Below are 23,064 nucleotides of genomic sequence, written 5' to 3'. Positions count from 1 at the left end.
GTATAAATATGTATCATGACCCTTCAAAACTTATGGGATTCCAGATGAAGAACGCTACTATTATTGATAAAATTACGATTAAGTATATCGTGTTGAAAATTCTTTCTAAATTTCCACTCGAAGTGTCCGAATGAGTGGGACGAAACGGCCAGTCATATTACACCCACCCCATATCCTTCCACATAACCGATGATTAAAGTGGTACTTGACGTTTCAATAAAAATTCCTCCACCAACCCCTAGCTGCCCATTTTCAACCCCGTGCTTTATTTCCTGGCCCGACAGCGCGTGACCCGGCGTGGCGAGTTGCTTCGATTAGTTGCCCTCTTGCTTCGATTCGTCCTTTCAGTGCCTGAAACCTGAAAGATAAAGCTTCTTCCTGATTGAGCTTATTGGCGGCCGTAACTTTTGATTCTCTCCAGTTCGGACGGAATGACGCTTATAACGCTCATTTGATGGGGTGACTTGATTTTTTATTATTTTAAAAATTAAACACTTGCATAATGCCACTTATTGAGTTTTATTTCATTACGCACGACTAGTTTAAAAAACAACGGTAGTTTTCGAAACTAGCGTGTGTAATGAAATAAATCGCAGTAAGTGGTATCAAAGTGTTAATTTATTTTTTAAATAATCAACATGTATGGTAATTCTACAAAGTTAATGACGAATCAATAAATTATATGATTTATTTTAATTTGTTCAATCGTTTCAATTTCTAAACAAAACCTGCATACACATGTATATTATTTGCAAATTTCTCAACTGATGGCATCACTATCAGCTATCTTCCTTCTTCTTCTTCTTGGTGTAGGCCTTGCAGCCTGCTTTTCAGAGAGATTAGCCTCCTGCGATGTCGATTCCCAGCCGTCAATCCATCTCTTATATGGTCTGCCCGGAAGTCGTCCATCTTGGGGTTGCCCGTCCAGTGCAATGTGGGAAGTCTGGATGGTTCAATTCTCCTCACATGCGCATACCATTGTCTTCTTCGTTGTCTTCCACACTAACGACATCTTCGATCTCGCATATTTATGTTATCCTGGTGTTCCTTATTATATCTCGTAGGTTCTTACCAGATAAGCTCCATAGAGTTTTCATTTCTGACACTTTTACCGCTTTTTTGTTACTGCGGTGTCCGCTCTCCATTCGATCTCATGTCATGATGAGTCACACACAAGTTTTAATTCTGCTGCCGATCTTCAAATCAGAGTTTTTAAATCAATTAAATCACTACCACCATGTGAAATGAATTTAGGAACATTGTATGCATACAAATTAAAAATAAATAAATTAGTTGTTCAATAATGGGCAGAATAATGAACGTTATAACTAACTAACTAACCATCACGCCGAGATAGGCAGAGAGAATCGAACGCCACACCACTCTGTCTTTGCAAACATTCTTTGCCTCTTCTACATTCATGCATCTCCTCATACATACCCGACGATTTTTACGACTCCTTCCCGGCCGCTTTCAAGTATTTGACATACCTGATTGTGCCAAGTTTTCCATGAACGTTATTCAAGTGTATAAAGTGTTCTCTTAATCCAGCCAAATGCCAGGTCGTGAGTCTTAAGATATTCAGACCTTCATTTTTTTCGTATAAAAACAATACATGTGTTTCATCTCCTGTAATATCATATTATTTTTTGACATCTCATCAAAGATGAAGAAGAATATGGAAGTCTGGGCATTAACGGGGCTGACGACTGTCATAGGCTGGTTTAAGTGATAATATCGATATATCATCCGTACGGGTAAATATGTCCGCCTCCGTAGTGTAATGGTCAGCACGCTCGGCTACCGTTCTGGAGGTCCCGGGCTCGATTCCCAAGGGGGGTAAAATTAATATAAGTGATTTTTTCACTCTAATATTTATTCAATATTACCCTGGACTGGTACCTGAAGCGGAGGGCTGATCACCTTTCCTTCATGTGTGAACGATCAAGATAACACTGCGTTTATATGACGCAGTGCCCTATGCACCATTGGGGTGCGGATGAGGGTTTTATTATTATTTTATTACGGGTAAATAATCCAGTTTGTGATGATGTGGTATATAGATAAATATGGTAATAGCGAATTTTGTTCACCTCATTTGCCTTTATACACAGTAATCATTTAAACATTTTTATTTTAAATATTCCTTTTAATGAAACTGTCATTTGGCTTTCAAACTCGTCTTTTTAAACGCCAGACTAAACGATATTATGATTGATGGCCGTATTCCATCGCGTTAGATAAAAAGCGGTAGTAAAAGATAAAATCCGTAAAATACCACGGCGGGAATGAAGATTCGTATATTATCAACCCTCGAAATTGCGATTTGAAACTGTGAGAGATAACTGACTTCTGGCTAGGTCAGGTTTTTTGCGCCGAGGTTTTAATTTTTTTTTTACTTTTTCTACACGATTCTATATCTATCTTAATAATAAATAATAATAATAAAACCCTTATCCGCACCCCAATGGTGCATAGGGCACTGCTTCATATAAACGCAGTGTTATCTTGATCGTTTTTTACACATGAAGGAAAGGTGATCAGCCCTCCGCTTCAAGTACCAGTCCAGAGTAATATTGAATAAATATTACAGTGAAAAAATCACTTATATTTATTTGACCCCCCCCCTGGGAATCGAACCGGGGACCTCCAGAACGGTAGCTGAGCGTGCTGACCATTACACTACGGAGGCGGACATCTATCTTAAAGATTATAATATTTTCTTGAATGTTTTTCGCAGGCACTTTGTGGCACACACACAAAGTATCTGCACATGATACAACGCAAAGTGTATTTTTATATATACTTAAGTGTATTTTACAACATTTTGAGTGTGTCCAAATACTTGTTCACAAAATCTGGATTATCCTCAATTACAGGAGTTATTTTCATATTATTTTTTGACATCTCATCAAAGATGAAGAAGAATATGGTAGTCTGGGCATTTACGGGGCTGACGACCGTCGTAGGCTGGTGTAAGTGATCACTTTACACACGTGTAACGTGTAACGTGTAACATGTTACACGTGTGTAAAGTAATCACTTAAACCAGCCTATGACGGTCGTCAGCCCCATAAATGCCTAGACTTCCATATTCTTCTTCATCTTTGATGAGATGTCAATAAACAATAAGTGTATTTTTATTTTATAAAGTTATAAATATTGTTTTGATTACGTAATTGATAAAATTGAAAAAATTCAATTAAAAAAATATTGTGTGGTCGTGTAATAAACATTTGATTTTTTCATTATTTTCATCATACACAAATTTAGCATTTAAAATTTTCAATGATGTGTTCTCTCTTGGGTTTTTCCCATATCAAAATATTTAATAAATTATTTATTAGTCGATAACCAAGAAGAAGAATAAGAATCGTGTGTAGTTTTAATCAAAATTATCACAAGAAAATTAATACTTTGTTTCAACTTTTTTTTCCATTTTCTAAATAGCACGTATTTTGTGCTATTTAGCCAAGGTTCGGATCTTCCATTCATCCAACTAAAAGGGTAAATAACATCTTTCAATCCAACATAGATGGCTGTTGTGAACTCATTTGTACTGTATCATTAAATTAATGATATATCTTGGAATTACAAAAATTTGAGTAGTGTGGTTGTCAATCATGGGTAGGATGATGAATGTTGCACGTATGTAAAGTGATCACATTACCAGCCTATGATAGGTCATAAGCCTTGTGCAGAATTCTTATATTCTTCATCAACTTTTTTGAGATGTCAAAAAAACCTCCTAAATGGAGAAAACCTATATTTTTACAAAAGTATTTGGACACACTCAAAATGTTGTGACAATTTTTTGTGTCTATTTTGTGTCTCAGGATTGATTTTTTACTAGCACAGCGTGTTAACCATACACTTGGGACTGGTAACTAGCCGACGAAACCATGAAAATAAATATCGTTCAGTTACTTTAAAAGGGTTCTTACTTATGAAAAATTCATATGGAGTTAGAAAATTTTTCGATGTAACCCAACAATATGCTTTTTTGTGTAATTTATTTGCTATCTCGATAAAATTTACTTTTTTCATCTTCATTTAATTTATTTTTTCTTTTGTGCGTATTAATTCCCTTTCGGTCGCTACTTCACCCCTTTCAATACACCTAACAACCCTCGCAGGCTTGCCACGCGGATGTAATACAATTTATTTTATTTTGTCAGTCGCTGTAAGGGTGTTATGTATTTTTTCTCCTCGCTAACGATATTTACACGTTGTCACGACATTTCCCAACCCCGGTACGTGATTTTTTCACCGCTTCGTGTTTTTCCAACCATTATCGGGACAGCTGTTTTAAGGGTAGATTGTGCTCCGTAGTCTATAAGGGGTGAGAGGTAGGTACTTCGATAAACAGTCCGGTTTTATAATATAATATATGCTCAATCCTAACATAATGCCCTGAAATACACCCATCCATGGTGAAAAAATTAGCTCATTTTCAACTTGTTTTTTTTTTATCAGCTTTGATTTCGGACTTTCTTTAAATGACATCTACATTTATTATTTACCTTGCTTATTATGTACAAGGTTTATAGATCATTTTATAGATTTTTGTTTCTTGTAGTTTAAAAAACATATTTTATAAAAATCTGCGTTGGATTAGGAAGGGATAAACTAGTGAAGAACATCTCAGCATTTGCTCATTGCTGGGAGAAAACCAGTTAAAACTCCTCAGGAGAAGCCGGACTGTTGACTTTCGTCAACAGGCTTTTTGTTCCTCTAGTCTAACTTACCATAATTTATGGTAGCAATGCTCTTCCGTATTGTCATCATGTATAATACCACCTCTCGTCAGAGTACCTTATGAACTAACACAGATCCGATGTCGGATAGGTCCTCACCTAGGCTCCTGCAACGCGCCTTCAGCTGTTGTCTTTGAAGACTACGGACGTTGTAATGTGATTCAAAATATCATCATAAATTTAAATATAAAACGAAACACGGCACAATAACCCAAGATAAACACTGTTATATTTAAAATTACTTTCATTACCGTAAAGTGGGTATACTTTGCACCATGGGTGATACTTTGCACCACCTTCTGTAAAGAAATTGTGGAGCTGGTCATCTCTGATACATGTCATTTTTCATTTTTTTTTCTATTGTTTCTGATAGATGGCACTTCAATCTACTTTTTAGTTTAAAGAAGTAACATTCGGTCGCTATTGCTTCAATGCGTATTTCCTGTCCGAACGTAAAGAAAGTTTTCTGTCTGAAAATTGTGTCCGAAAAAATCCAATGTAATCAGTATACTGAAACAAGTTACAACAAGTGAGTGGTCTCTAAATCGTAGGTAGGTAGGCCCTGCTTTTCTCAAATGTTGTATTTTTTGGTTACGTTGTCAAGTTTATGTAAAAATTATATTTTTTTAAGAACTTACTTGTATTGACTACATTTGGGGTAACATTGCACCTGGTGCAAAGTATCCACAAAGGGCCATAGTTAATCAATTTGATCAAAAGTCTTAAAACGGCTAATACAACTTGACATTTTTGCTAAATATCTATAGGTTTAGTGTACTTACTTAATTCCTGATGGTATATTTTTTTCAAAAATGTCAAGAACACACAAGCAGCGGCCTTATGCCAGACGATACTGCAATTTTACACCGAAGAGAGTGGAGCAGTGTTTGGAGGCTATTCGAAATGGTACAATCAGTCAAAGAAAGGCTGAAAAAATTTTCTAAATCCCCAGAAGGACGATTAACTATAAACTCAAAGGTCAGCACACAAAACCTGTGGGAAAACCTCCGATATGTGACAAGGGCGAAGAGCAATCTTTCGTAAACTGCATAGTAGACATGAGTGAGTACGATTTCCCAGTGAGTGTTTTTAACATTCGCTACATTCTAATAGCCTATTTGGATAGATTTGGCAGAAGAGTACGAATATTAAAGAACATCGTACCAGGCTCTGAATGGATAACATCATTTTTGCAAAGACATAAAGCCTTGACTGTTGCTAAAACTAGTCAGTTGCTTAATCGGTTGCCATTAAAAGCGTATGACGATGACGTGCGCCAGAGTTTTCAACAGTTTTTGGAAGAAAACAGATTCAACCCAAAGAATTCAGTCTTAAAACGCAGGAAAACGATACCGATAGAACCAGGTAAGAGCATTGCTCACGATCCAAATGTCGAAATGAACGTTGACGAGACACAAATGCCACCTGAATCAACTACATCAATGATCCCACCTTCCGCATTGAAACTTCCAGCATATCTAGCATTAACTGATAATAGTTCACACGGAAGCTTTGAGGAAGAGGGAGAAGAACAAAAACGATGACTGAAACCAGTTATCGTATTTGTTCCTCAGTGTCATTAGGACCAGTAAAAAAGAAGGTGGGAGAATAAGTCGTATTTCATTATGAAGGATAAAATTTTCCGGGACAGATTTTAGAAATAAAGAAAAACAGAGTTGTTAAATCCATGCAGGAGAGTCTCAAATCGTATAAGTGGCCGATGAAGGATGACTTTCTTCAATATTCTTGGAAGGATGTAGTGGGTTCCATAAAAGAACCGAAAATGCAATCCAAAAGAGGTTTCTTTACCGTCCCGGAACTTGACCATATTTAGACCTAATTTAATTTTAATTCCTATTATCTATGTAGAACGATATGTTTTGATATCCACCTTTTATTTTATATAATTTTAAACCTTCAGTATTGGAAAAAAAAACATTTTTGTTAGATTTTTTAATATTTTTAAAAAAAAAATTCTATCAAGTGTCTTGTTTTTCCATAATTATACAATAATATAATCTGCATTTAGTGAACTGTGAGCCAAAACCCTTCACGAAGTGCAATGAAACTTGTAGGATAGCCTTTACTTTGCATAAATTTGGATTCTAGTACGAAAAGTGTAGAGAAAATATCATGGTGCAAAGTTGTACTTTACCCCGGGATACTTTGCACCAAAACATAAATATTAAAAAAAAATATAGGCAAAATAGATAAAAATTTAAAAATGTGTCAGACATGTTACAGGTATATGTGTTATTACATTGCAATAGTTGAAACCTCAGAAAAAGTAAAAAACATGATCTGAATAGACAATTTTTTGAAAAAATGCAGTATTTTGGTGCAATGTATACCCACTTTACGGTACCTAAAAACCTTTACATAAATTGATTCAGCAGTGATTTTGTGGTAAAATCTAGCTTTTTTCGTTCGTTACGATTGTAAACACCATTTTTTTTTCGAATCTAGTATGATACGTGTTTCAATACAATCCGTATCATTTTCAAACACCGTATTGCTTGTACCGTATCTTATGGCGCTAAAAATGATGCGGAACGCATCAAAACACGTGTTGTAATAAATTTTAAGATAAAAATATGTTTACCAAGTGAAAAACCTTTCGAGAAAGAATATTTAAAATACGCATGTTTCCAAAAATAGTCATATTTTTCGTGTGTTTCTTAAGTTTTTTAGTGGTGCAGACGTCACTTTTTGACTTTTGTCAGTATTCGTCGAGGGGCGCACTCTGCACGGTTGCAAAATTTCGAAATTATCGCGGTAATAAATAATGTAAAAAAATGAGGTTTTCCAAGGCGAAATACAGGCGCATTGCGCACTGTTTGTATCCCGTGAGTCAATAAACGCGAGCGTGCCAAATGACTGAAGAAAAAAAGATATTTATTAATACATATTTCATACAGCCGAGAAATAACAATGTTGAACTTTTAACCCCAGCCTGCCGTGCAACACGAGACGGTTTGGCCAGTCGGTCGAGTCGCTTCGACTCCCTGACAGAGTAACGCAACTGTTTATCATAAGCCGCGTATCTATGTAGATAAGCGCTAAGTAAATTTTAATAAAACTATATCGGCAATTGGCTGTCCTTTGGTGAAACGGTAATATCACCTTTTTTAACGGTAATATCCACCTTTTTAATGGTAATCTCTACTTTTTTAACGGTAAAATCAACGTACGGAAGCGAAGCTTAGAGTTAAGCAGAAGAAGGATGAAAGTGGACTAAATGCAGTCGAAATACGATCCTTCAGACGGATGTGCGGCAAAAACGATGTATGATAGATATTCGAACGGTGAAACGAGGAAAGAATGCAAGGCTGGGATAAGCTTTATCAATCGAGAAGATAGGAGATTGGCTATATAACTTATAAAGTTAAAGTCTAAGTAAAGCCATGATAAGTGGTGTTTCATAAGCCGTAGCTAGGTTTCAGAGTAGCCTTATATCCGGAGCATGTGTAAGACTGAAGATATCGTGAGGTAGGGACGACAACGAAGGCGATACTGGAATGAGCATATAAACAGAATGTCAGAAGACAGACTTCCACGTACCGCCCTTCAAGGAAACCCTGAAGGACGCAGACCCCCAGGGAGACCTCCAAAAAGGTGGAGAGATAGCCGACAGTCAACATCCCAAGAGCGACAGGCGGAGGCATAGACAGATCCAGAGTATCTATAAAATGAAGAAGATGATGAAGAAGAAGACCGATAAAGTCGCTTCTCCCGGTTTCACGATATGCAACATTGTACGAAGATAAACATAATAGAATGATGACAGCGCAGGCGGTAAGAGGATTAGTATAATCCACTTGTAAGACTCGGCTGAGCCATTTCGCAACGTATTACAGAAATATTTAGAATTGAACAACTCCAGTTTTCTAGCCTCCCGGGCAGGAATCATGAAATCTAGGTACATCGATATGGATAAGTAAGTTTAGCATGTCGGTAAGTTTAACTTTATCTTATATTTGCGAGTAAGTTGAATGTCGGTAAGTTGTACTTTAATCTTATATTTGGGAGTATTGAGGATTGTTGATAAGTTTAAGTTTATCTCATATTTGGGAGTAAGTTTAAAATGCCGGTAAGTTTAACTTTATCTTATATGTGGGAGTATTAAGGATGTCGGTAAGTTTAAGTTTATTTCATATTTGAGAGTAAGTTTAACATTATTTTATATTCGGTTGTAAGTTTAGGATGTCGGTAAATTTAACTTTATTACATCACTTAAATATCGGAAGTTGTCTTTGTGCAACTGTATGTCTGCCTCCGTAGTGTAATGGTCAGCACGCTCGGCTACCGTACTGGAGGTCCCGGGTTCGATTTCCAGGGGGGGGGGCAAATAAATTAAGTGATTTTTTACTTGAATATTGATTCTATATTACCCTGGACTAGTACCTGAAGCGGAGAGCCGATCACCTTTCCTTCATGTGACGATCAAGATAACACTGTGTTTTTATGATGCAGTGCCTATTGCACCATCGGGTGCGGATGCGGGTTTGAAGAAGAAGAAGAAAAAGAACATGAATGTTACTTAACCGGCGATCTGTGGTAGAAATTAGATAGTTATTTTTTTAGCTGAAACCTTCATGAAAAATATATAGGATATTTTTTTCTGAATTATTTTCACACTTAAAAACGCCTGAAAATATAATTTTCACTTTGTTTTAAAACTTGTTTCTTTTTTTATTTATCTAATCAGCATAAAAAAATATTTTTGTTAAAAGTTCTTATCGGAACAAATACAGATTTAGTTTTTTTTTACAAATGGACACCCTAAATAATGTAAAAGAAATTAACATTCAAGCAGTACGCAGTGAATGTAAAATAAAATAAAACTCAATGCAGTCTGAAATAATCATGATTTATTTTAACAGTACCTAGTGGAAATAAACGCCTCAACCCAAAATGCAGTGGGTGAAATTTGATACTCGGTCGTAACGATAGTGTCGTGTCGGTAAGCTGAGCTTTACGTCTATTTCGAAACCGTTTGTCGATATGTTTTTCAAGAAGTTTACGGTACCTATACATAATAACTTTGTCCGCCTCAGCACGCTCGGCTACCGTTCTGGAGGTCCCGGGTTCGATTCCCAAGGGGGGTAAAATAAATATATAAGTGATTTTTTCAAGAGAATAGTTGGTATCGTCAGTGGTGCTATTACAATGGAAAGTTAACGCGTAAACTATGCAGGGAAGATGATTATTCGTTTTTTTTACATTGTGACTATACGGATTGGCCACCGTTTCAAAATGCCAAAGAGCGTTTGTGCACTACACGGAATTACACGGAATTTTGGCTGATAACGAAAACGGATGATTGGCTTGGATTGGCTTGTGCTTTTGTCCATCATTCTTCGGATCAGTGCTCTTGATTAAAGTCGATCACGCCAAACTGTCGTAGTCGCTTTCATTTTTCTAAACCGGACTGCCGGACGGTAAAATGCCGTGTAGTGCACAAGCGGCTTAAGTCGTTAAAAAATATTAAGTTAATTTAATTTTATCTACACTGCGTGGTTGACGCATTATCTTTCCACCGTAATAGGATCACAGAACATTTTTGGTATTATTTTTGAAGATGAGCAATAAAGGTCGTAATTTATATAACAAATATGACCCTTTACGCAATTTATAGAGTAAATCTTACTGTTTGCTTTGAGTCGATACAAAATTTTGATTGGTTCCTTTGGTGGCGTCTGAGTAAACTAGATTAATACGAGAGCGAAAGGCGAAGGTACATAATACAAATACATCGATACCGAGTTCTGTACGTTTGTACAAGGAACAGTGACTGGCATCACATTAGGGACACTGTCTTTTTTTCTCGGGAAATTATAAATTATTTATTCTGATCAAGAATATTGGAAAACAGGCATTTTGTTGAAAATAATGACATATATTTTAAATTTATATTTAAATCATATATTTTGTTTACATCTCAATATAGATGAAGAATAATATGGATGTCTGGGCATTTGCGGGGCTTACGACCGTCATAGGGTGGTTTATGTAATCACTTTACACATTCACCATTTCTACCCATGATTGACAAATGCCCAGATTTACATAATCTACTTCATCTATGTTGAGAAAAACTAAAAAATAATTTATATAAATATATATATTTATATAAATTATTTTATATATATATATATATATATATATATATATATATATATATATATATATATATATATATATATACAAATATAGCTGTTTACAATCAGAGGGTAGATAGTACTTGAACATTTAAAAAAAACATAAGTTTCAAAAGATGATATTAAGGATTTTAGCTACCGATCTTCATGTCTGGGGCTTTTTATATTTGTCATATAGGTAACATGATGTTTTTTAAAGTGGTTCTAATTCGATGCTTTTATGGTGTATGAGTACATATTTCGAAGCAACGTATTGGCGAGTTCTCCACACACATGAAGCGTCATTGTTGGAAGCGGCGTATTGTGAGAGAAACGTTACCAAAGGATCCAGTAATTGAATTTTCCTTTTTTTGTTTTCTCTGCGGTATCGCTGCGAGAGATAAAATAAATGTGTGTTATTGTACACATTTTTTGTCGAACTTTTTTCTACCTTTGAACTTGGCCCTTACACCAAAATTACGCTCCGTTCTTCCATTTGTTTTTTCAGGGCTGGAATCTAGATTTCATTTATAATTTAGAACCTTATCCTATTTATCCTTCTTACAACATATTTATTTTTAAAACTACCCTTTATCATAATTCTTATAATAACACACCATCAATGTTTGTATACTTATTTTTTATATTTAACACTTCAGCGTCCATTTTTATAATTGTTTATATAATTTTTTCTATTTTTATTTTGATGCCATAAACTGACCGCCTTGTACTTTTTCTGATTATTTTTAATTTCATACAAGTAGTTAATTTTGTATATTTATGTTACAAATTGCATTAACATATTTCGATTATTTAGCCAATACCTGTGTTGAGGCAAAATATATGCATATATAACTTGAAAACAAATGCAACACACATACAATTTTATATTATTTTGGTCAATATTTAATTATTTTATCGTACAAAACAATATTTTCAAATGCTTACAATAATATGTAGATAAAAACGTGCTAAAAAAGTGTAGCAAAAAACTTAGCAGAAATATTATGAAATAACAAATATCTTCATAAAAAGTAGTTTATATTATTTTTTGACATCTCATCAAAGATGAAGAAGAATATGGAAGCCTGGGCATTTACGGGGCTGACGACCGTCATCGGCTGGTTTAAGTGATCACTTTACACACGTGTAACATTCACCAATTCCACCCATTATTGACAACCACACTACTCAAATTCTTACAAATTCTTATTGATTACACTTTGATTCATCTTCATCTTTGATGAGATGTCAAAAAATAATATGAAAATAACTCCTGTAATTGGAGATAATCCAGATTTTGTGAACAAGTATTTGGACACACTCAAAATGTTGTAAAAGTAGTTTAATTTCAAAACATTTATTTTTTTAACAAGTTAAACAAATTACTAAATATATAATCATTTATTATATGGTACCTTGCGGCACCACTTGGACAGTCGAAGGGCGACGTTTTTCTTCTTTATTTTTTTATGTGTCATTATCATTTTCATATCGTAATCCATATATGTATTGTAAAAGCGCCCTTGAGGTAGTATTTTACGAAAATGGCGCTATATAAATCATCCAAAATTTATATTGTTATTATTACCTTAATTTTTCTTCAATATTAACTATACCATATGCCTGTGACGCTTGGTGACATCCACATATCTTGGCCATTCCTATTTTCTCTTACTTGGTCAAATTTAAGACCACCACGCATTTCTGGCCCTGGTCTTATGAGCACAAATCGCTCACTCCTTTCAAGAACGTCATAAATAAAAAAAACTTGATTTTTCAGGAGAACGTTTTTAAAGTTTAAAAATTTAATACAATGTATTAAAAATAAATACCAAGCCGCTTATTGAACTTTTTACTTTGCAATAAATCTTTTTAGGTAAAACCTGAAGGTTTTTTATCCATTTGAAAAATATTAAGTATAATTAAAAAAATAATTAAACATCACATTTTCTTCAAAATGTAAAAACAACACTTTCTGCCCTGAAGCGGGTAAATACTAAGTTAAAAATATGCCGCTTTTTCTGGGATATAGTACATTTTCTGGGCATTCCGGAAAACATTGAAAATTGACGATTTTTGATTTATGACGTTCTTGAAAGGAGTGAGCGAAATGTGATATTTCACAAAAGTTCAAACGAGATATTGGCCCTTTAACGGGTGTTAACGAATCCCCCAACTGTGTTTTTTTGCGCATTCAAAGGGTTAAAATATGATACTTAAATCGAAATAAACTTTTTATAATAAACAATAAAACATTTTAACTGCGGCTCACCGCACGCATGAAATATTTATTATTTCCATTATGAATCAGAAGTTGGCAGAATCGTGCTGTGAATGTTTTATTATTTGTTTTATTTTAAGTTCATCTATGTTTTATTTTATTGATTAGACATTTACTGCGTGGAATGGCACGATTAAAAAAATTAATGAAACAGTTTACTGCGGCCGAGTTTGAATTTATTATCATTCCCTTTTGTTATTTTTTTTTTCATTTAAGTTTTACCAAGTAAATAGCCCGCCTTTTTGTCCGCCTCCGTAGTGTAATGGTCAGCACGCTCGGCTACCGTTCTAAAGGTCCCGGGTTCGATTCCCAAGGGGGGGTCAAATAAATATAAGTGATTTTTTCACTGTAATATTTATTCAATACTACCCTGGCCTGGTACCTGAACGGAGGGATTCCCAGGGGGGGGTCAAATAAATATAAGTGATTTTTTCACTGTAATATTTATTCAATACTACCCTGGACTGGTACCTGAAGCGGAGGGCTGATCACCTTTCCTTCATGTGTAAACGATCAAGAAAACACTGTGTTAATATGAAGCAGTGCCCTATGCACCATTGGGGTGCGGATAAGGGTTTAAAAAAAAGTTAATAGCACTGTTTCTTAAAATCTATTGTGATACGTGTTTTAATGCATTCTCCATCATTTTCAAACACCGTATTATAAATTTTGGATTTGTGTCTTTTGGGACGTTGAAGTATGAGGAGCATGAGCTGTTTTTTATTTTAAAAAAATATCAGTGCAAACATAGACAAAAGGGGGGAGGCTTTAAGGCATTGTCATATTGTTCATTATGGGTTTTTATCGCATTTATATTTTTAGAATATCTGTCGTTTCAAAATGTTGCAGTTTATGACTTTTCGTATTAATAATTTTTATGATTTCTACGTTATTGTTGTTGTGTGGTCGTTATTTATTAAATGGTTAGCGAACTCTGAAAAAAATTTATTTCCTAAACAAAATTAATATTTTCTAATTCTTGTTCTGAATTTTCTGGAAGTCATTATAATTTTATTTTATATTATTTTATTTATTTAGAAATTTAACAGAACATTAACATAAATACATTTACAATAAATAATAACAAAATAAAACAGGTAATTGTAATTATTTTTTGACATCTCAACAAAGATGAAGAAGAATATGGAAGTATGGGCATTTACGGGGAAATTTCTGAACAAGTATTTGGACACACTCAAAATGTTGTAAAGGTAATTGTAATATTACAATTACAAAATTTCACAAATGTTAAGAAGATTAATAGGCAGACTTAATTTAGTCCAAAGTAGATGGTTTGGACATGTGGAACGAATGAGTGAGGAAAGAACGGTAAAACAAATTTATGAGGCGAATGTTAGTGGGAAAAGAAGCAGAGGAAGACCGAGAAAAACATGGCACGATCAGGTATGCCAAATACTTGAAAGTGGTCAGGTTAGGAGTCGTAACAATCGGCGGGTATGTATGAGGAGATGCATGAACGTGGAAGAGGCGAAGAATGTTTGCAAGGACAGAGTGGTGTGGCGCTCTATTCTCTCTGCCTACCCCTGCGGGGAAGCGGCGTGATGGTTAGTTAGTTAGTTAGTTTTTAATTTAGAGCTAAAATAAAAAAATAAATAAAAAAAAAACATATACCGTATAATGTTATTAAAGATTAAAAATATATACACATCGACGGGAAATACGAGTATTTCACTGTTTTATACATATAAATAGATTTAGATTATTTATAAAAGAGACAGATTTAAGTTCCTTTTACATTTAGAACATGATCGCTAGCTTTTTACTTTTTTACTTTGTCATCTTTTTTATGTTTAAGTTTTAATTTAAAAAAAATAAAATTAAAAATTGCTCACTGAGAGTCAAGTATTTTTATTTTTATTTTTTTTGTATTTAATTTAAGTTTTTTGTATTTAGTATTAACTAATTATACTTAGAAACCTATACCCTTATACCCTGTACTATGACTATCTATTTTGTATACCCACACACAGGCCATGCCTTTGTGGGATCTTTTTTTGTATTTATTTTTATTTTTTATAATTTTTTTTTGTTTTTGAATTTATGTAATGCAAAAGAATTTTAAATAAAGAAAAATAAATAACAAAAAAAATAACAAAAAAACAAGCAAATTACTATTTTGAGTATTCAAGAATTCCTCATAACTTTTTTTCTATCAGATCAACTTTGATTACACTTTGAGACGTGGTGTTTCCAACTCGAAACACATTTGATTTTATTTTATACTATTATCTAGTTTGAAGACGCTCGTTACCAGACTGTTGTGCCAGTTTTATGGCGATCACATAGTTATCGGCACGTGATGGACAGTCGAGATCCACAGAGCAATGGCAACAGCTTACGAATTCAACGAAACTTTAATTTTGCAAACTTCCATGTGCTCAGTACGAGGAGCTACTTTTTGTACTTTACTTATCGACACATTGTGTTCTCTGTTACTTCTTGCAAAATGTTTCTTTGAAAGAAGTAGATTATTTTTAATACCATGCTTTATATCTCTACAAATGAATTTTAGATAACGAATTCATGATTTTTTTCTAGCAAAAAAGTGATAATAGATTTATATTATCCACTGACACTTCGTGATGGAATTGCATTTTTAATATGTTATTTGATTAAAACCAATATATTTAGCTTTTCCACTTTATTTTTATTTGACCAGCGACCGGGTTTCGTCGTTACCGACATCATCAGACTGGTCTGATGGTCAGTCTGATGATGTCGGTAACGACGAAACCCGGTCGCTGGTCAAATAAAAATAAAGTGGAAAAGCTAAATATATTGGTTTTAATCTAATAACATATTAAAAAGTGATAGAAATACAGTAAAACCCCCTACAATGTTAAAAACAGATACAGCGTTATCGGGTTGAAATTCATATGGGGTTAATGTTTTTGAATTGTATTTGGTTTCGTTTATCAAGGAAAGTTTAATTAATGTATGCAAAGATATTACCATAATGTGACTGCTGAATAAGTCAATAAAATTTAAAAAAATACTTAGACAGTGTTGAGTAATATATCCAAAATAAAACAAGGTTTGTTGGTTTGAATTCTACATTTATTTATGTATATACATAAACACACATATCGCTCACTCCTTTCAAGAACGTCATAAATCAAAAAACTCGATTTTTCAAGTGAACGTTTTTAAGGTTTAAAAATATAATACAATATATTAAAAATAAATATCAAGCCACTTATTGAACTTTTTTCTGAGGAACAGATATTTTTAGGTAAAACCTGAACGTTTTTCCTCCATTAGAAAAATATTTAGTTTATTTAAAAAAATAATTAAACAATACCTTTTCTTCAAAATGAAAAAACAACATTTTCTTCCCTGTAGCGGGTAAATATTAAGTTAAAAATATGATTCTTTTTCTGGGGTAAAGTACATTTTTTAGGCATTCCGAAAACATGCACAACTCAAAATTCACGATTTTTGATTTATGACGTTCTTGAAAGGAGTGAGCGATATGTAAATACTGATATGAGTGTTTGATAGTGTCCTAAGAAGACGAAACGCGTCACGTATTAACATATACATAAATAAATGTATTATTCAATCCAACAAACCTTGTTTTATTTAGGATATACCATATTACCCAACAATTCAATATGGAATTCTACCAACTGTCTGCAGTTACAATAAATAATAAGACAGTTTTCGTAGTACACTCACCACATGTAATAGTTTTTAAAAATTCATTATGGATCTTCAGTCATGAGCAAAATGGTGAAAAAAAACTATAATCAACTAACGAATCTAGGAATTTATTATTAGATTAAAACCAATATTTTTAGCTTTTCCACTTTTTTATTTGACCAGCGACCGGGTTTCGTCGTTACCGACATCATCAGACTGGTGATGTCGGTAACACCAGTCTGATGATGTCGGTAACACCGACATCATCAGTCTGATGATGTCGGTAACGACGAAACCCGGTCGCTGGTCAAATAAAAAAGTGGAAAAGCTAAAAATATTGGTTTTAATCTAATAATAAATTAAAAATGCAATTCCATCACGAAGTGTCAGTGGATAATATGAATCTAGGAATGTCTTTTCTCGCTTCCTCTGAAAGGTTCACAACCCCTAAAGTTTGCTAATTTCCATCTGGTTTCCCTCCAGGACATTAGTGCAACATACCCAACCGACCCCAGATTAGTAACGCGCCCGCAGGGAGTCGTCGTGTTGGGACGTGATTGTTTAGCGCAGTTTCGCCGCACGTTGTGCATTATTGATCCACGCCGGAAACGTGCATTCGGGAAATTAGTACCCCCCCACCCCTTGAATTTCGCACAGCGAATATCGACTTTGTTATCTTATAATTATCTTAATCTTTTCATTAATTATATTTTAAATATTTAAAGCACTAACTTTGTGGATATTTGATATTTATTATTTGGAGAAATATAATAATAATAATAATAAAACCCTTAGCCGCACCCCAATGGTGCATAGGGCACTGCTTCATATAAACGCAGTGTTATCTTGATCGTTTACACATGAAGGAAAGGTGATCAGCCCTCCGCTTCAGGTACCAGTCCAGGGTAATATTGAATAAATATTACAGTGAAAAAAAATCACTTATATTTATTTGACCCCCCCCCTGGGAATCGAACCCGGGACCTCCAGAACGGTAGCCGAGCGTGCTGACCATTACACTACGGAGGCGGACAAAATTTGGAGAAATAAAATAACTTTTTTTTCATCCACTTACTATTGGTTATAAAATAAACCCTGAAGATGGCAACAGGTTGTTGCTGAAACTAGTTGGTTTTTACTAATAAAAGTGAGTGGATCAAAAAAACAAACTTATTTTATTTCTCCAAATGTTTTTTTTTTCATTGATTGATTCGGCAGTCACTTTGTGGTGATATCTATATTTTTCTTTTTTAGCCTTCTTTCCTCTACTGTTGGATATAGGCCCCTTCCGTATCCTTCTCTTTTCTTTTTGCTGCTTGCTGCCAATTTCTATCCCCCACAGCGGCTATGTCGTCGGATTTTTAGTGTGCGAGTGTTTTTACCTAGAATTTTCACTCATGAATTACATGAGATTATAGTAACTTTAAACATAAAGAGTAAATCCACTCACGAGTAGGCATAGGCTATGAAACTTATAAAGTTGAAGTCTGAGTAGGGACATGATAAGCGGTGTTGCATAAGCCGTAGCTAGATTTTAGAGTCACTTGGACGTTAGGTAATTATAAAAAAAATCGGACCATTTTTTTTAGGTCAAAACGTCTTTCCAACGTCTCTTTTTTTTCTCTACATCTATCCATGGTTAATTAAAATTTTACTCGGTTAATACAACTGTTGTAGTATTTACCAAGTAAAATTTAAATTATCTGAGTATCTGTTAAACCAGGCACATCATTTTATCGTAGTATTCTTATTTGTTTTGTATATACACTTAGTGCAAATGCAATGCAAATAAGGCTTTATATATTAAAAATATTAATAATATGAATTTTTACCTGTTGATGACATCACCTGTAGTTCCAGAAACTAGATGTGTTCACATTGATAAGCTCGAAAGGTGTTTATATATAAATGTTTTATTTTTATGTTAAAATTTGCAATCATGATAACGCCGCGTTATCTGATCTTATGTATGTTTCTAACAGTTTGTAATAAATAAAAAATTCGGACGCATTAAAAAAATTACGTTTTTTATGTCATGCGTAAAAATCATCTACGTGCAGTTTCGGTTCGCTCGCCCTAAAATATTGAAATTAATCACAACTCGTCAGAAAACTAAATACGGAAAATTCCAGAAATGTTGTTGTAACAGTAAGTAAACTTGGCTCAACTCCGAGGGTCGTCACTTTTTCGCTGGAATCCCGTTTTAGATCCGGCGTCGGAATATCCCGTGAGGTGTGTAGTATGCACTGGAGCGGCGCCCTGATTGCGAGATTCGAACAAATTGATTCGGCAAACTTTTCGATGAACTGACAACTACTCGCGAGTCGGTACTTGTCGCAAACTGTACTGTAACTTGTCGTATGTCCCGCTGATTAATTTGAATACACCTGTCTTTTATCGGGGGTACAACACTGTAATACCTCGGCAAACTTTTCGATGAACTGGCAACTACTCGCGAGTCGGTACTTGTCGCAAACTGTACTGTAACTTGTCGTATGTCCCGCTGATTAATTTGAATACGTATCCGTCTTTTATCGGGGTAAGAACACTGTAATACCTCGCTTTGCGTCACCCCTGTCAACGATAGCTCGATGTAACGTGCGGTTAAGACGTTATTCCCGTACTGTTATGCAGTGCGCACTTTAGTAAAGCGTAGAACCGTACGCGCAAATCTGACGCTTCCGCTGACTCTTTATTTTTTGTATTTTATTTATAAATATGTACTTTTGTGCTATACAATTTGTCCGCCTCCACAGTGTAGTGACTAGCACATTTCGCTACTATGGTTAAGGTCTTATATTCGATTCCCAGGAGGATCAAAAGTAATTACAGTTTTTTTTAAATCTATAGTAGTTATTTCAAAAAAAAATTAACAAGTACCTGAAGCCCAAGACCGATCACTCTGGCTTTATATAGCAAATAATATTTTTATTATTTCGGCATTCACTTTCTGGTAAAACATGATAAGTTTTGTTTTTTTACCACTTGAGTACTATGTTTATTTTTAACGTCTAGTTTCGGAAGCTACATATGCTTTCATCTAAGAATTTGAATAATAACTAAAGCATTTAGAATAGCTTAAGTATATTATAATATTCCGTAGATGGAAACATCTGTTGCTTCCGAAACTAGTCGTTAAAAATAAATTTAATACTCAAGTGGTTAAAAGCAAGTGTTTTCATTTACAATATAATAGACTATCGTTTTCAATATCATATAAAATAGTTTTTTTTTAATTTTTTTTTTTTTTAATTCCCATGTGTGTTTTCTCCGCAATATGTACGGATGAGAGAAAATAATTAATAAACAATTTGTGCACATTTGCACAAAGAGATACTATCCTAAGTATCCTATATAAGTATCCTAGAAATGAGATTTTTTCTTTTTTATCATATTTCTTAATTTCAATTTTTTCTTGTTTCAGGTGAAACATCGTTATCCTTGTAGCCTGGCGAAAATTCAATGTAAGTGTAATGAAAACAATTTTATATTAGATATAATCCTATACCTGTATATACTATATCGAGAAAATCATTTAAGTTATATTTCGGTATTTTTCAATTAAAAAAATACGCAATTATTAAATTAGCTCCAAAGGTTTGTTTTTATGCGTTATACGAAATAAATATTAAAATTCAATCCGGTTAACGTCCTTATTAAATTTTCAAATCCCGCTGTGGGCGTTGATAATAATGAACATCGTTATACCTTTAAAAATTCTACCATATTTTTCTAGATATTTTTATTATTTTTTATAAACACGATATAGCGAGGTTTTAAGTTGAATAAGTCTGACAAACCGAAGTTAACCTGAGATTTTTTTACGTACTCACATTTGCGGCATCGCATTTCAGTAATATAACGTCATATGACGCAACCCTGCCGCCTACAGTACCGCCGTAATGAGGCATACACTACGTAACAGCTCGCACCCCTCTTAACGTAACGCTGCGTTATGTGAAGTATACGTAACTTTAAAGAATTATATTCGGCAAACTTATATATGGAGAAAACCTGTTTTACTGAATTAGACTCGACATTTAATAAATTTACGCTTTAACGAAAACCAAACGAAGAAATTTAATTATGTATTTGGATTTGGGAGAGTTATATTAAATTTCAAAAGTTCTTAACGATTAATATAATAACTTTCTAACGTTCTGTGGATGTTTTGTTTCGTATTTTTTTTTGCTGTTGTTTAAATGATAATCTTTTGTTAAATTAATTAATTTAAAGTTAAATTTATAATTGTAAATGGTTGTTAAGCAAATATTTTAATGTTTTTAATGTTTGTGCAATATGTACTGGATTTAACATTGGAAGCTGAATATTTGCTGATATCTCAACAACTAAAATTAGTTTTTGAGATGGAAATATGGATGTCTTGGCATTTATAGGCCTTACAAACTGTCACGATTTCAGATCATTCCTTGCGCATGAAATCATTTAGAAGAATTTCACACCTTTGGTAAAGGTCTTAGTTATATTGCTTCACAAAAATATCGACAGATGCCTCTTTTAACTGTTATGTGAATGGCATGTATCATTGATTGATTTGGATAGATCATCCAATTGTTGGATTGTGATCATTTTGCTTGATGATGATTCTCTATTTTAATTTTTTCTTTTAGTATCCTGTTCGGTTTTTCGTGTGTCGACAATCTTCATGGCGAAGATCTCTCTATTCTGCATTTGCCGGAATAGAACCTGGGCTCCCCTGGTTCCAGTAAAATAGCCTTCTGTCTATGCCGCGTCTTCTTTCTTGTTCACATCTCACAATCAGTTAAACACGTGGAACTTATCACGTGGCTTGCGATCATAGTTTGCCATCTTTTGTAAATTTTCTAACATCAGTAATTTTTCACTACAGCCCGTTCTTTGGAGAACTTCATAATTGATTGTCGTAGGCCGACGGAGGTCGAAGTAAATTAAATGGCGTTTCAGTAATAAATAACTGTGAAGGCTCAATATTAATTCGAATCGTGCCAATATTTGCATGCTAACTAAGTCTGACATGCTTGAGTCGTTTGGTAGGATAATAGCATGCAAGGAAAGTCTGGTAAGCCTGACACGTGACAGAACGCTAGAACAAGTAGCGGAAAAATTGGCTAGCGTGACAGAAAAATGATCAAATTGATCTATCTGCCAGTACCTTTGACAGATTATAAATATAGGTCTCCGCAGGATGGAATTATGTTACGTTAGGAATGCCAAAGATTGTAACAAAGGATATTACAATAATTTTTTTTAACTAGACATTTTTACTCATATCGCTCACTCTTTTCAACAACGTCATATATAAAAAAAAACTAGATTTTACAGGAGATCGTTTTCAATGTTTAAAAATATGGCAAAATGTATTAAAAATAAATTTCAAGTCACTGGTTGAACTTTTTACTGTGCAAAAGATCTTTTTAGGTAAAACCTGAATGTTTTTTTTTCATTTAAAAATATTAAGTATATTTAAAAATAATAATTTAACAATACCTTTTCTGCAAAAAATGCAAAAACAACACATTCTGCCCTGTAGCGGGTAAATATAAAGTGTACTATATCCCGCTTTTGCTGGGATATAGTGCATTTTCTAGGCATTCCGAAAACAAGCACAACTGAAAATTGACCATTTTTTATATATGACGTTATTGAAAAGAGCGATATCCAAAGACTACTATTTGTTTTTAAAAAAAGTGGTATTTGCGAAGTAATTTTTTTTATTTAAAATGATATAATACTATTTAAAATCTAAATCATATTGTCTGAAAAACCCTTTAACTTAAATGAAATTCAAACAAGAATGTTTGAGTGATATTTTATCAGAATAGTTACTAGAAAAATAAATCCACATTGTTCGCAGTGTTTTTAATAATTTTAAATTAAAATTTTACTTAGTAAATACCACTATTTCTCATAATCTCTTGTGATACGTGTTTTGATGCATTCCGCATCATTTTCAAACATCGTGTGAAGCTAAGTCTTAATTTTAGAGTTGTGTCCTTGGAACGTTGAAGGTTAAAGAGCGACAGAAAATTTAAACTTTATAAAGTTAAACAACTTTGTTTAAACCACTTTTTATTATGAGTACACTTCAACCTACCAGTTTTAGTGTACTAATAATAAAAAAGTGGTTTTAACAAAGTTGGTTAATTTTATAACGTTTATAAAATGTGCCACAAAGTACCTGCGAAAAACATTCAATACAGAAAATCGAAATATTTTCAAA

The 23,064-nt window shown here is 33.8% G+C and overlaps 1 protein-coding gene across 4 annotated transcripts in view; it reads left to right on the top strand.

Annotated features, from left to right (window-relative positions):
• Positions 1–23,064, top strand: part of brat (tripartite motif-containing protein brain tumor) — a 512,652-nt gene that overhangs the window by 295,521 nt on the left and 194,067 nt on the right. For 3 of the 4 annotated variants that reach the window (XM_088266438.1, XM_088266431.1, XM_088266448.1), the window contains one exon: positions 20,269–20,308. The exons of the other annotated variant lie outside the window; for it this stretch is intronic. The gene's annotated coding sequence lies outside the window, so the exon portion shown is untranslated. The remainder of the gene's footprint in view (positions 1–20,268; positions 20,309–23,064) is intronic. 4 annotated transcript variants of the gene reach the window in all.

The sequence above is a fragment of the Brachycentrus maculatus genome, unplaced genomic scaffold (assembly GCF_059751285.1).
Source record: "Brachycentrus maculatus isolate JH-2025_06_01 unplaced genomic scaffold, ASM5975128v1 h1tg000017l, whole genome shotgun sequence".
Classification (NCBI taxonomy): Eukaryota; Metazoa; Arthropoda; class Insecta; order Trichoptera; family Brachycentridae; genus Brachycentrus; species Brachycentrus maculatus.
This window is presented reverse-complemented; position numbering and strand designations above follow the sequence as displayed.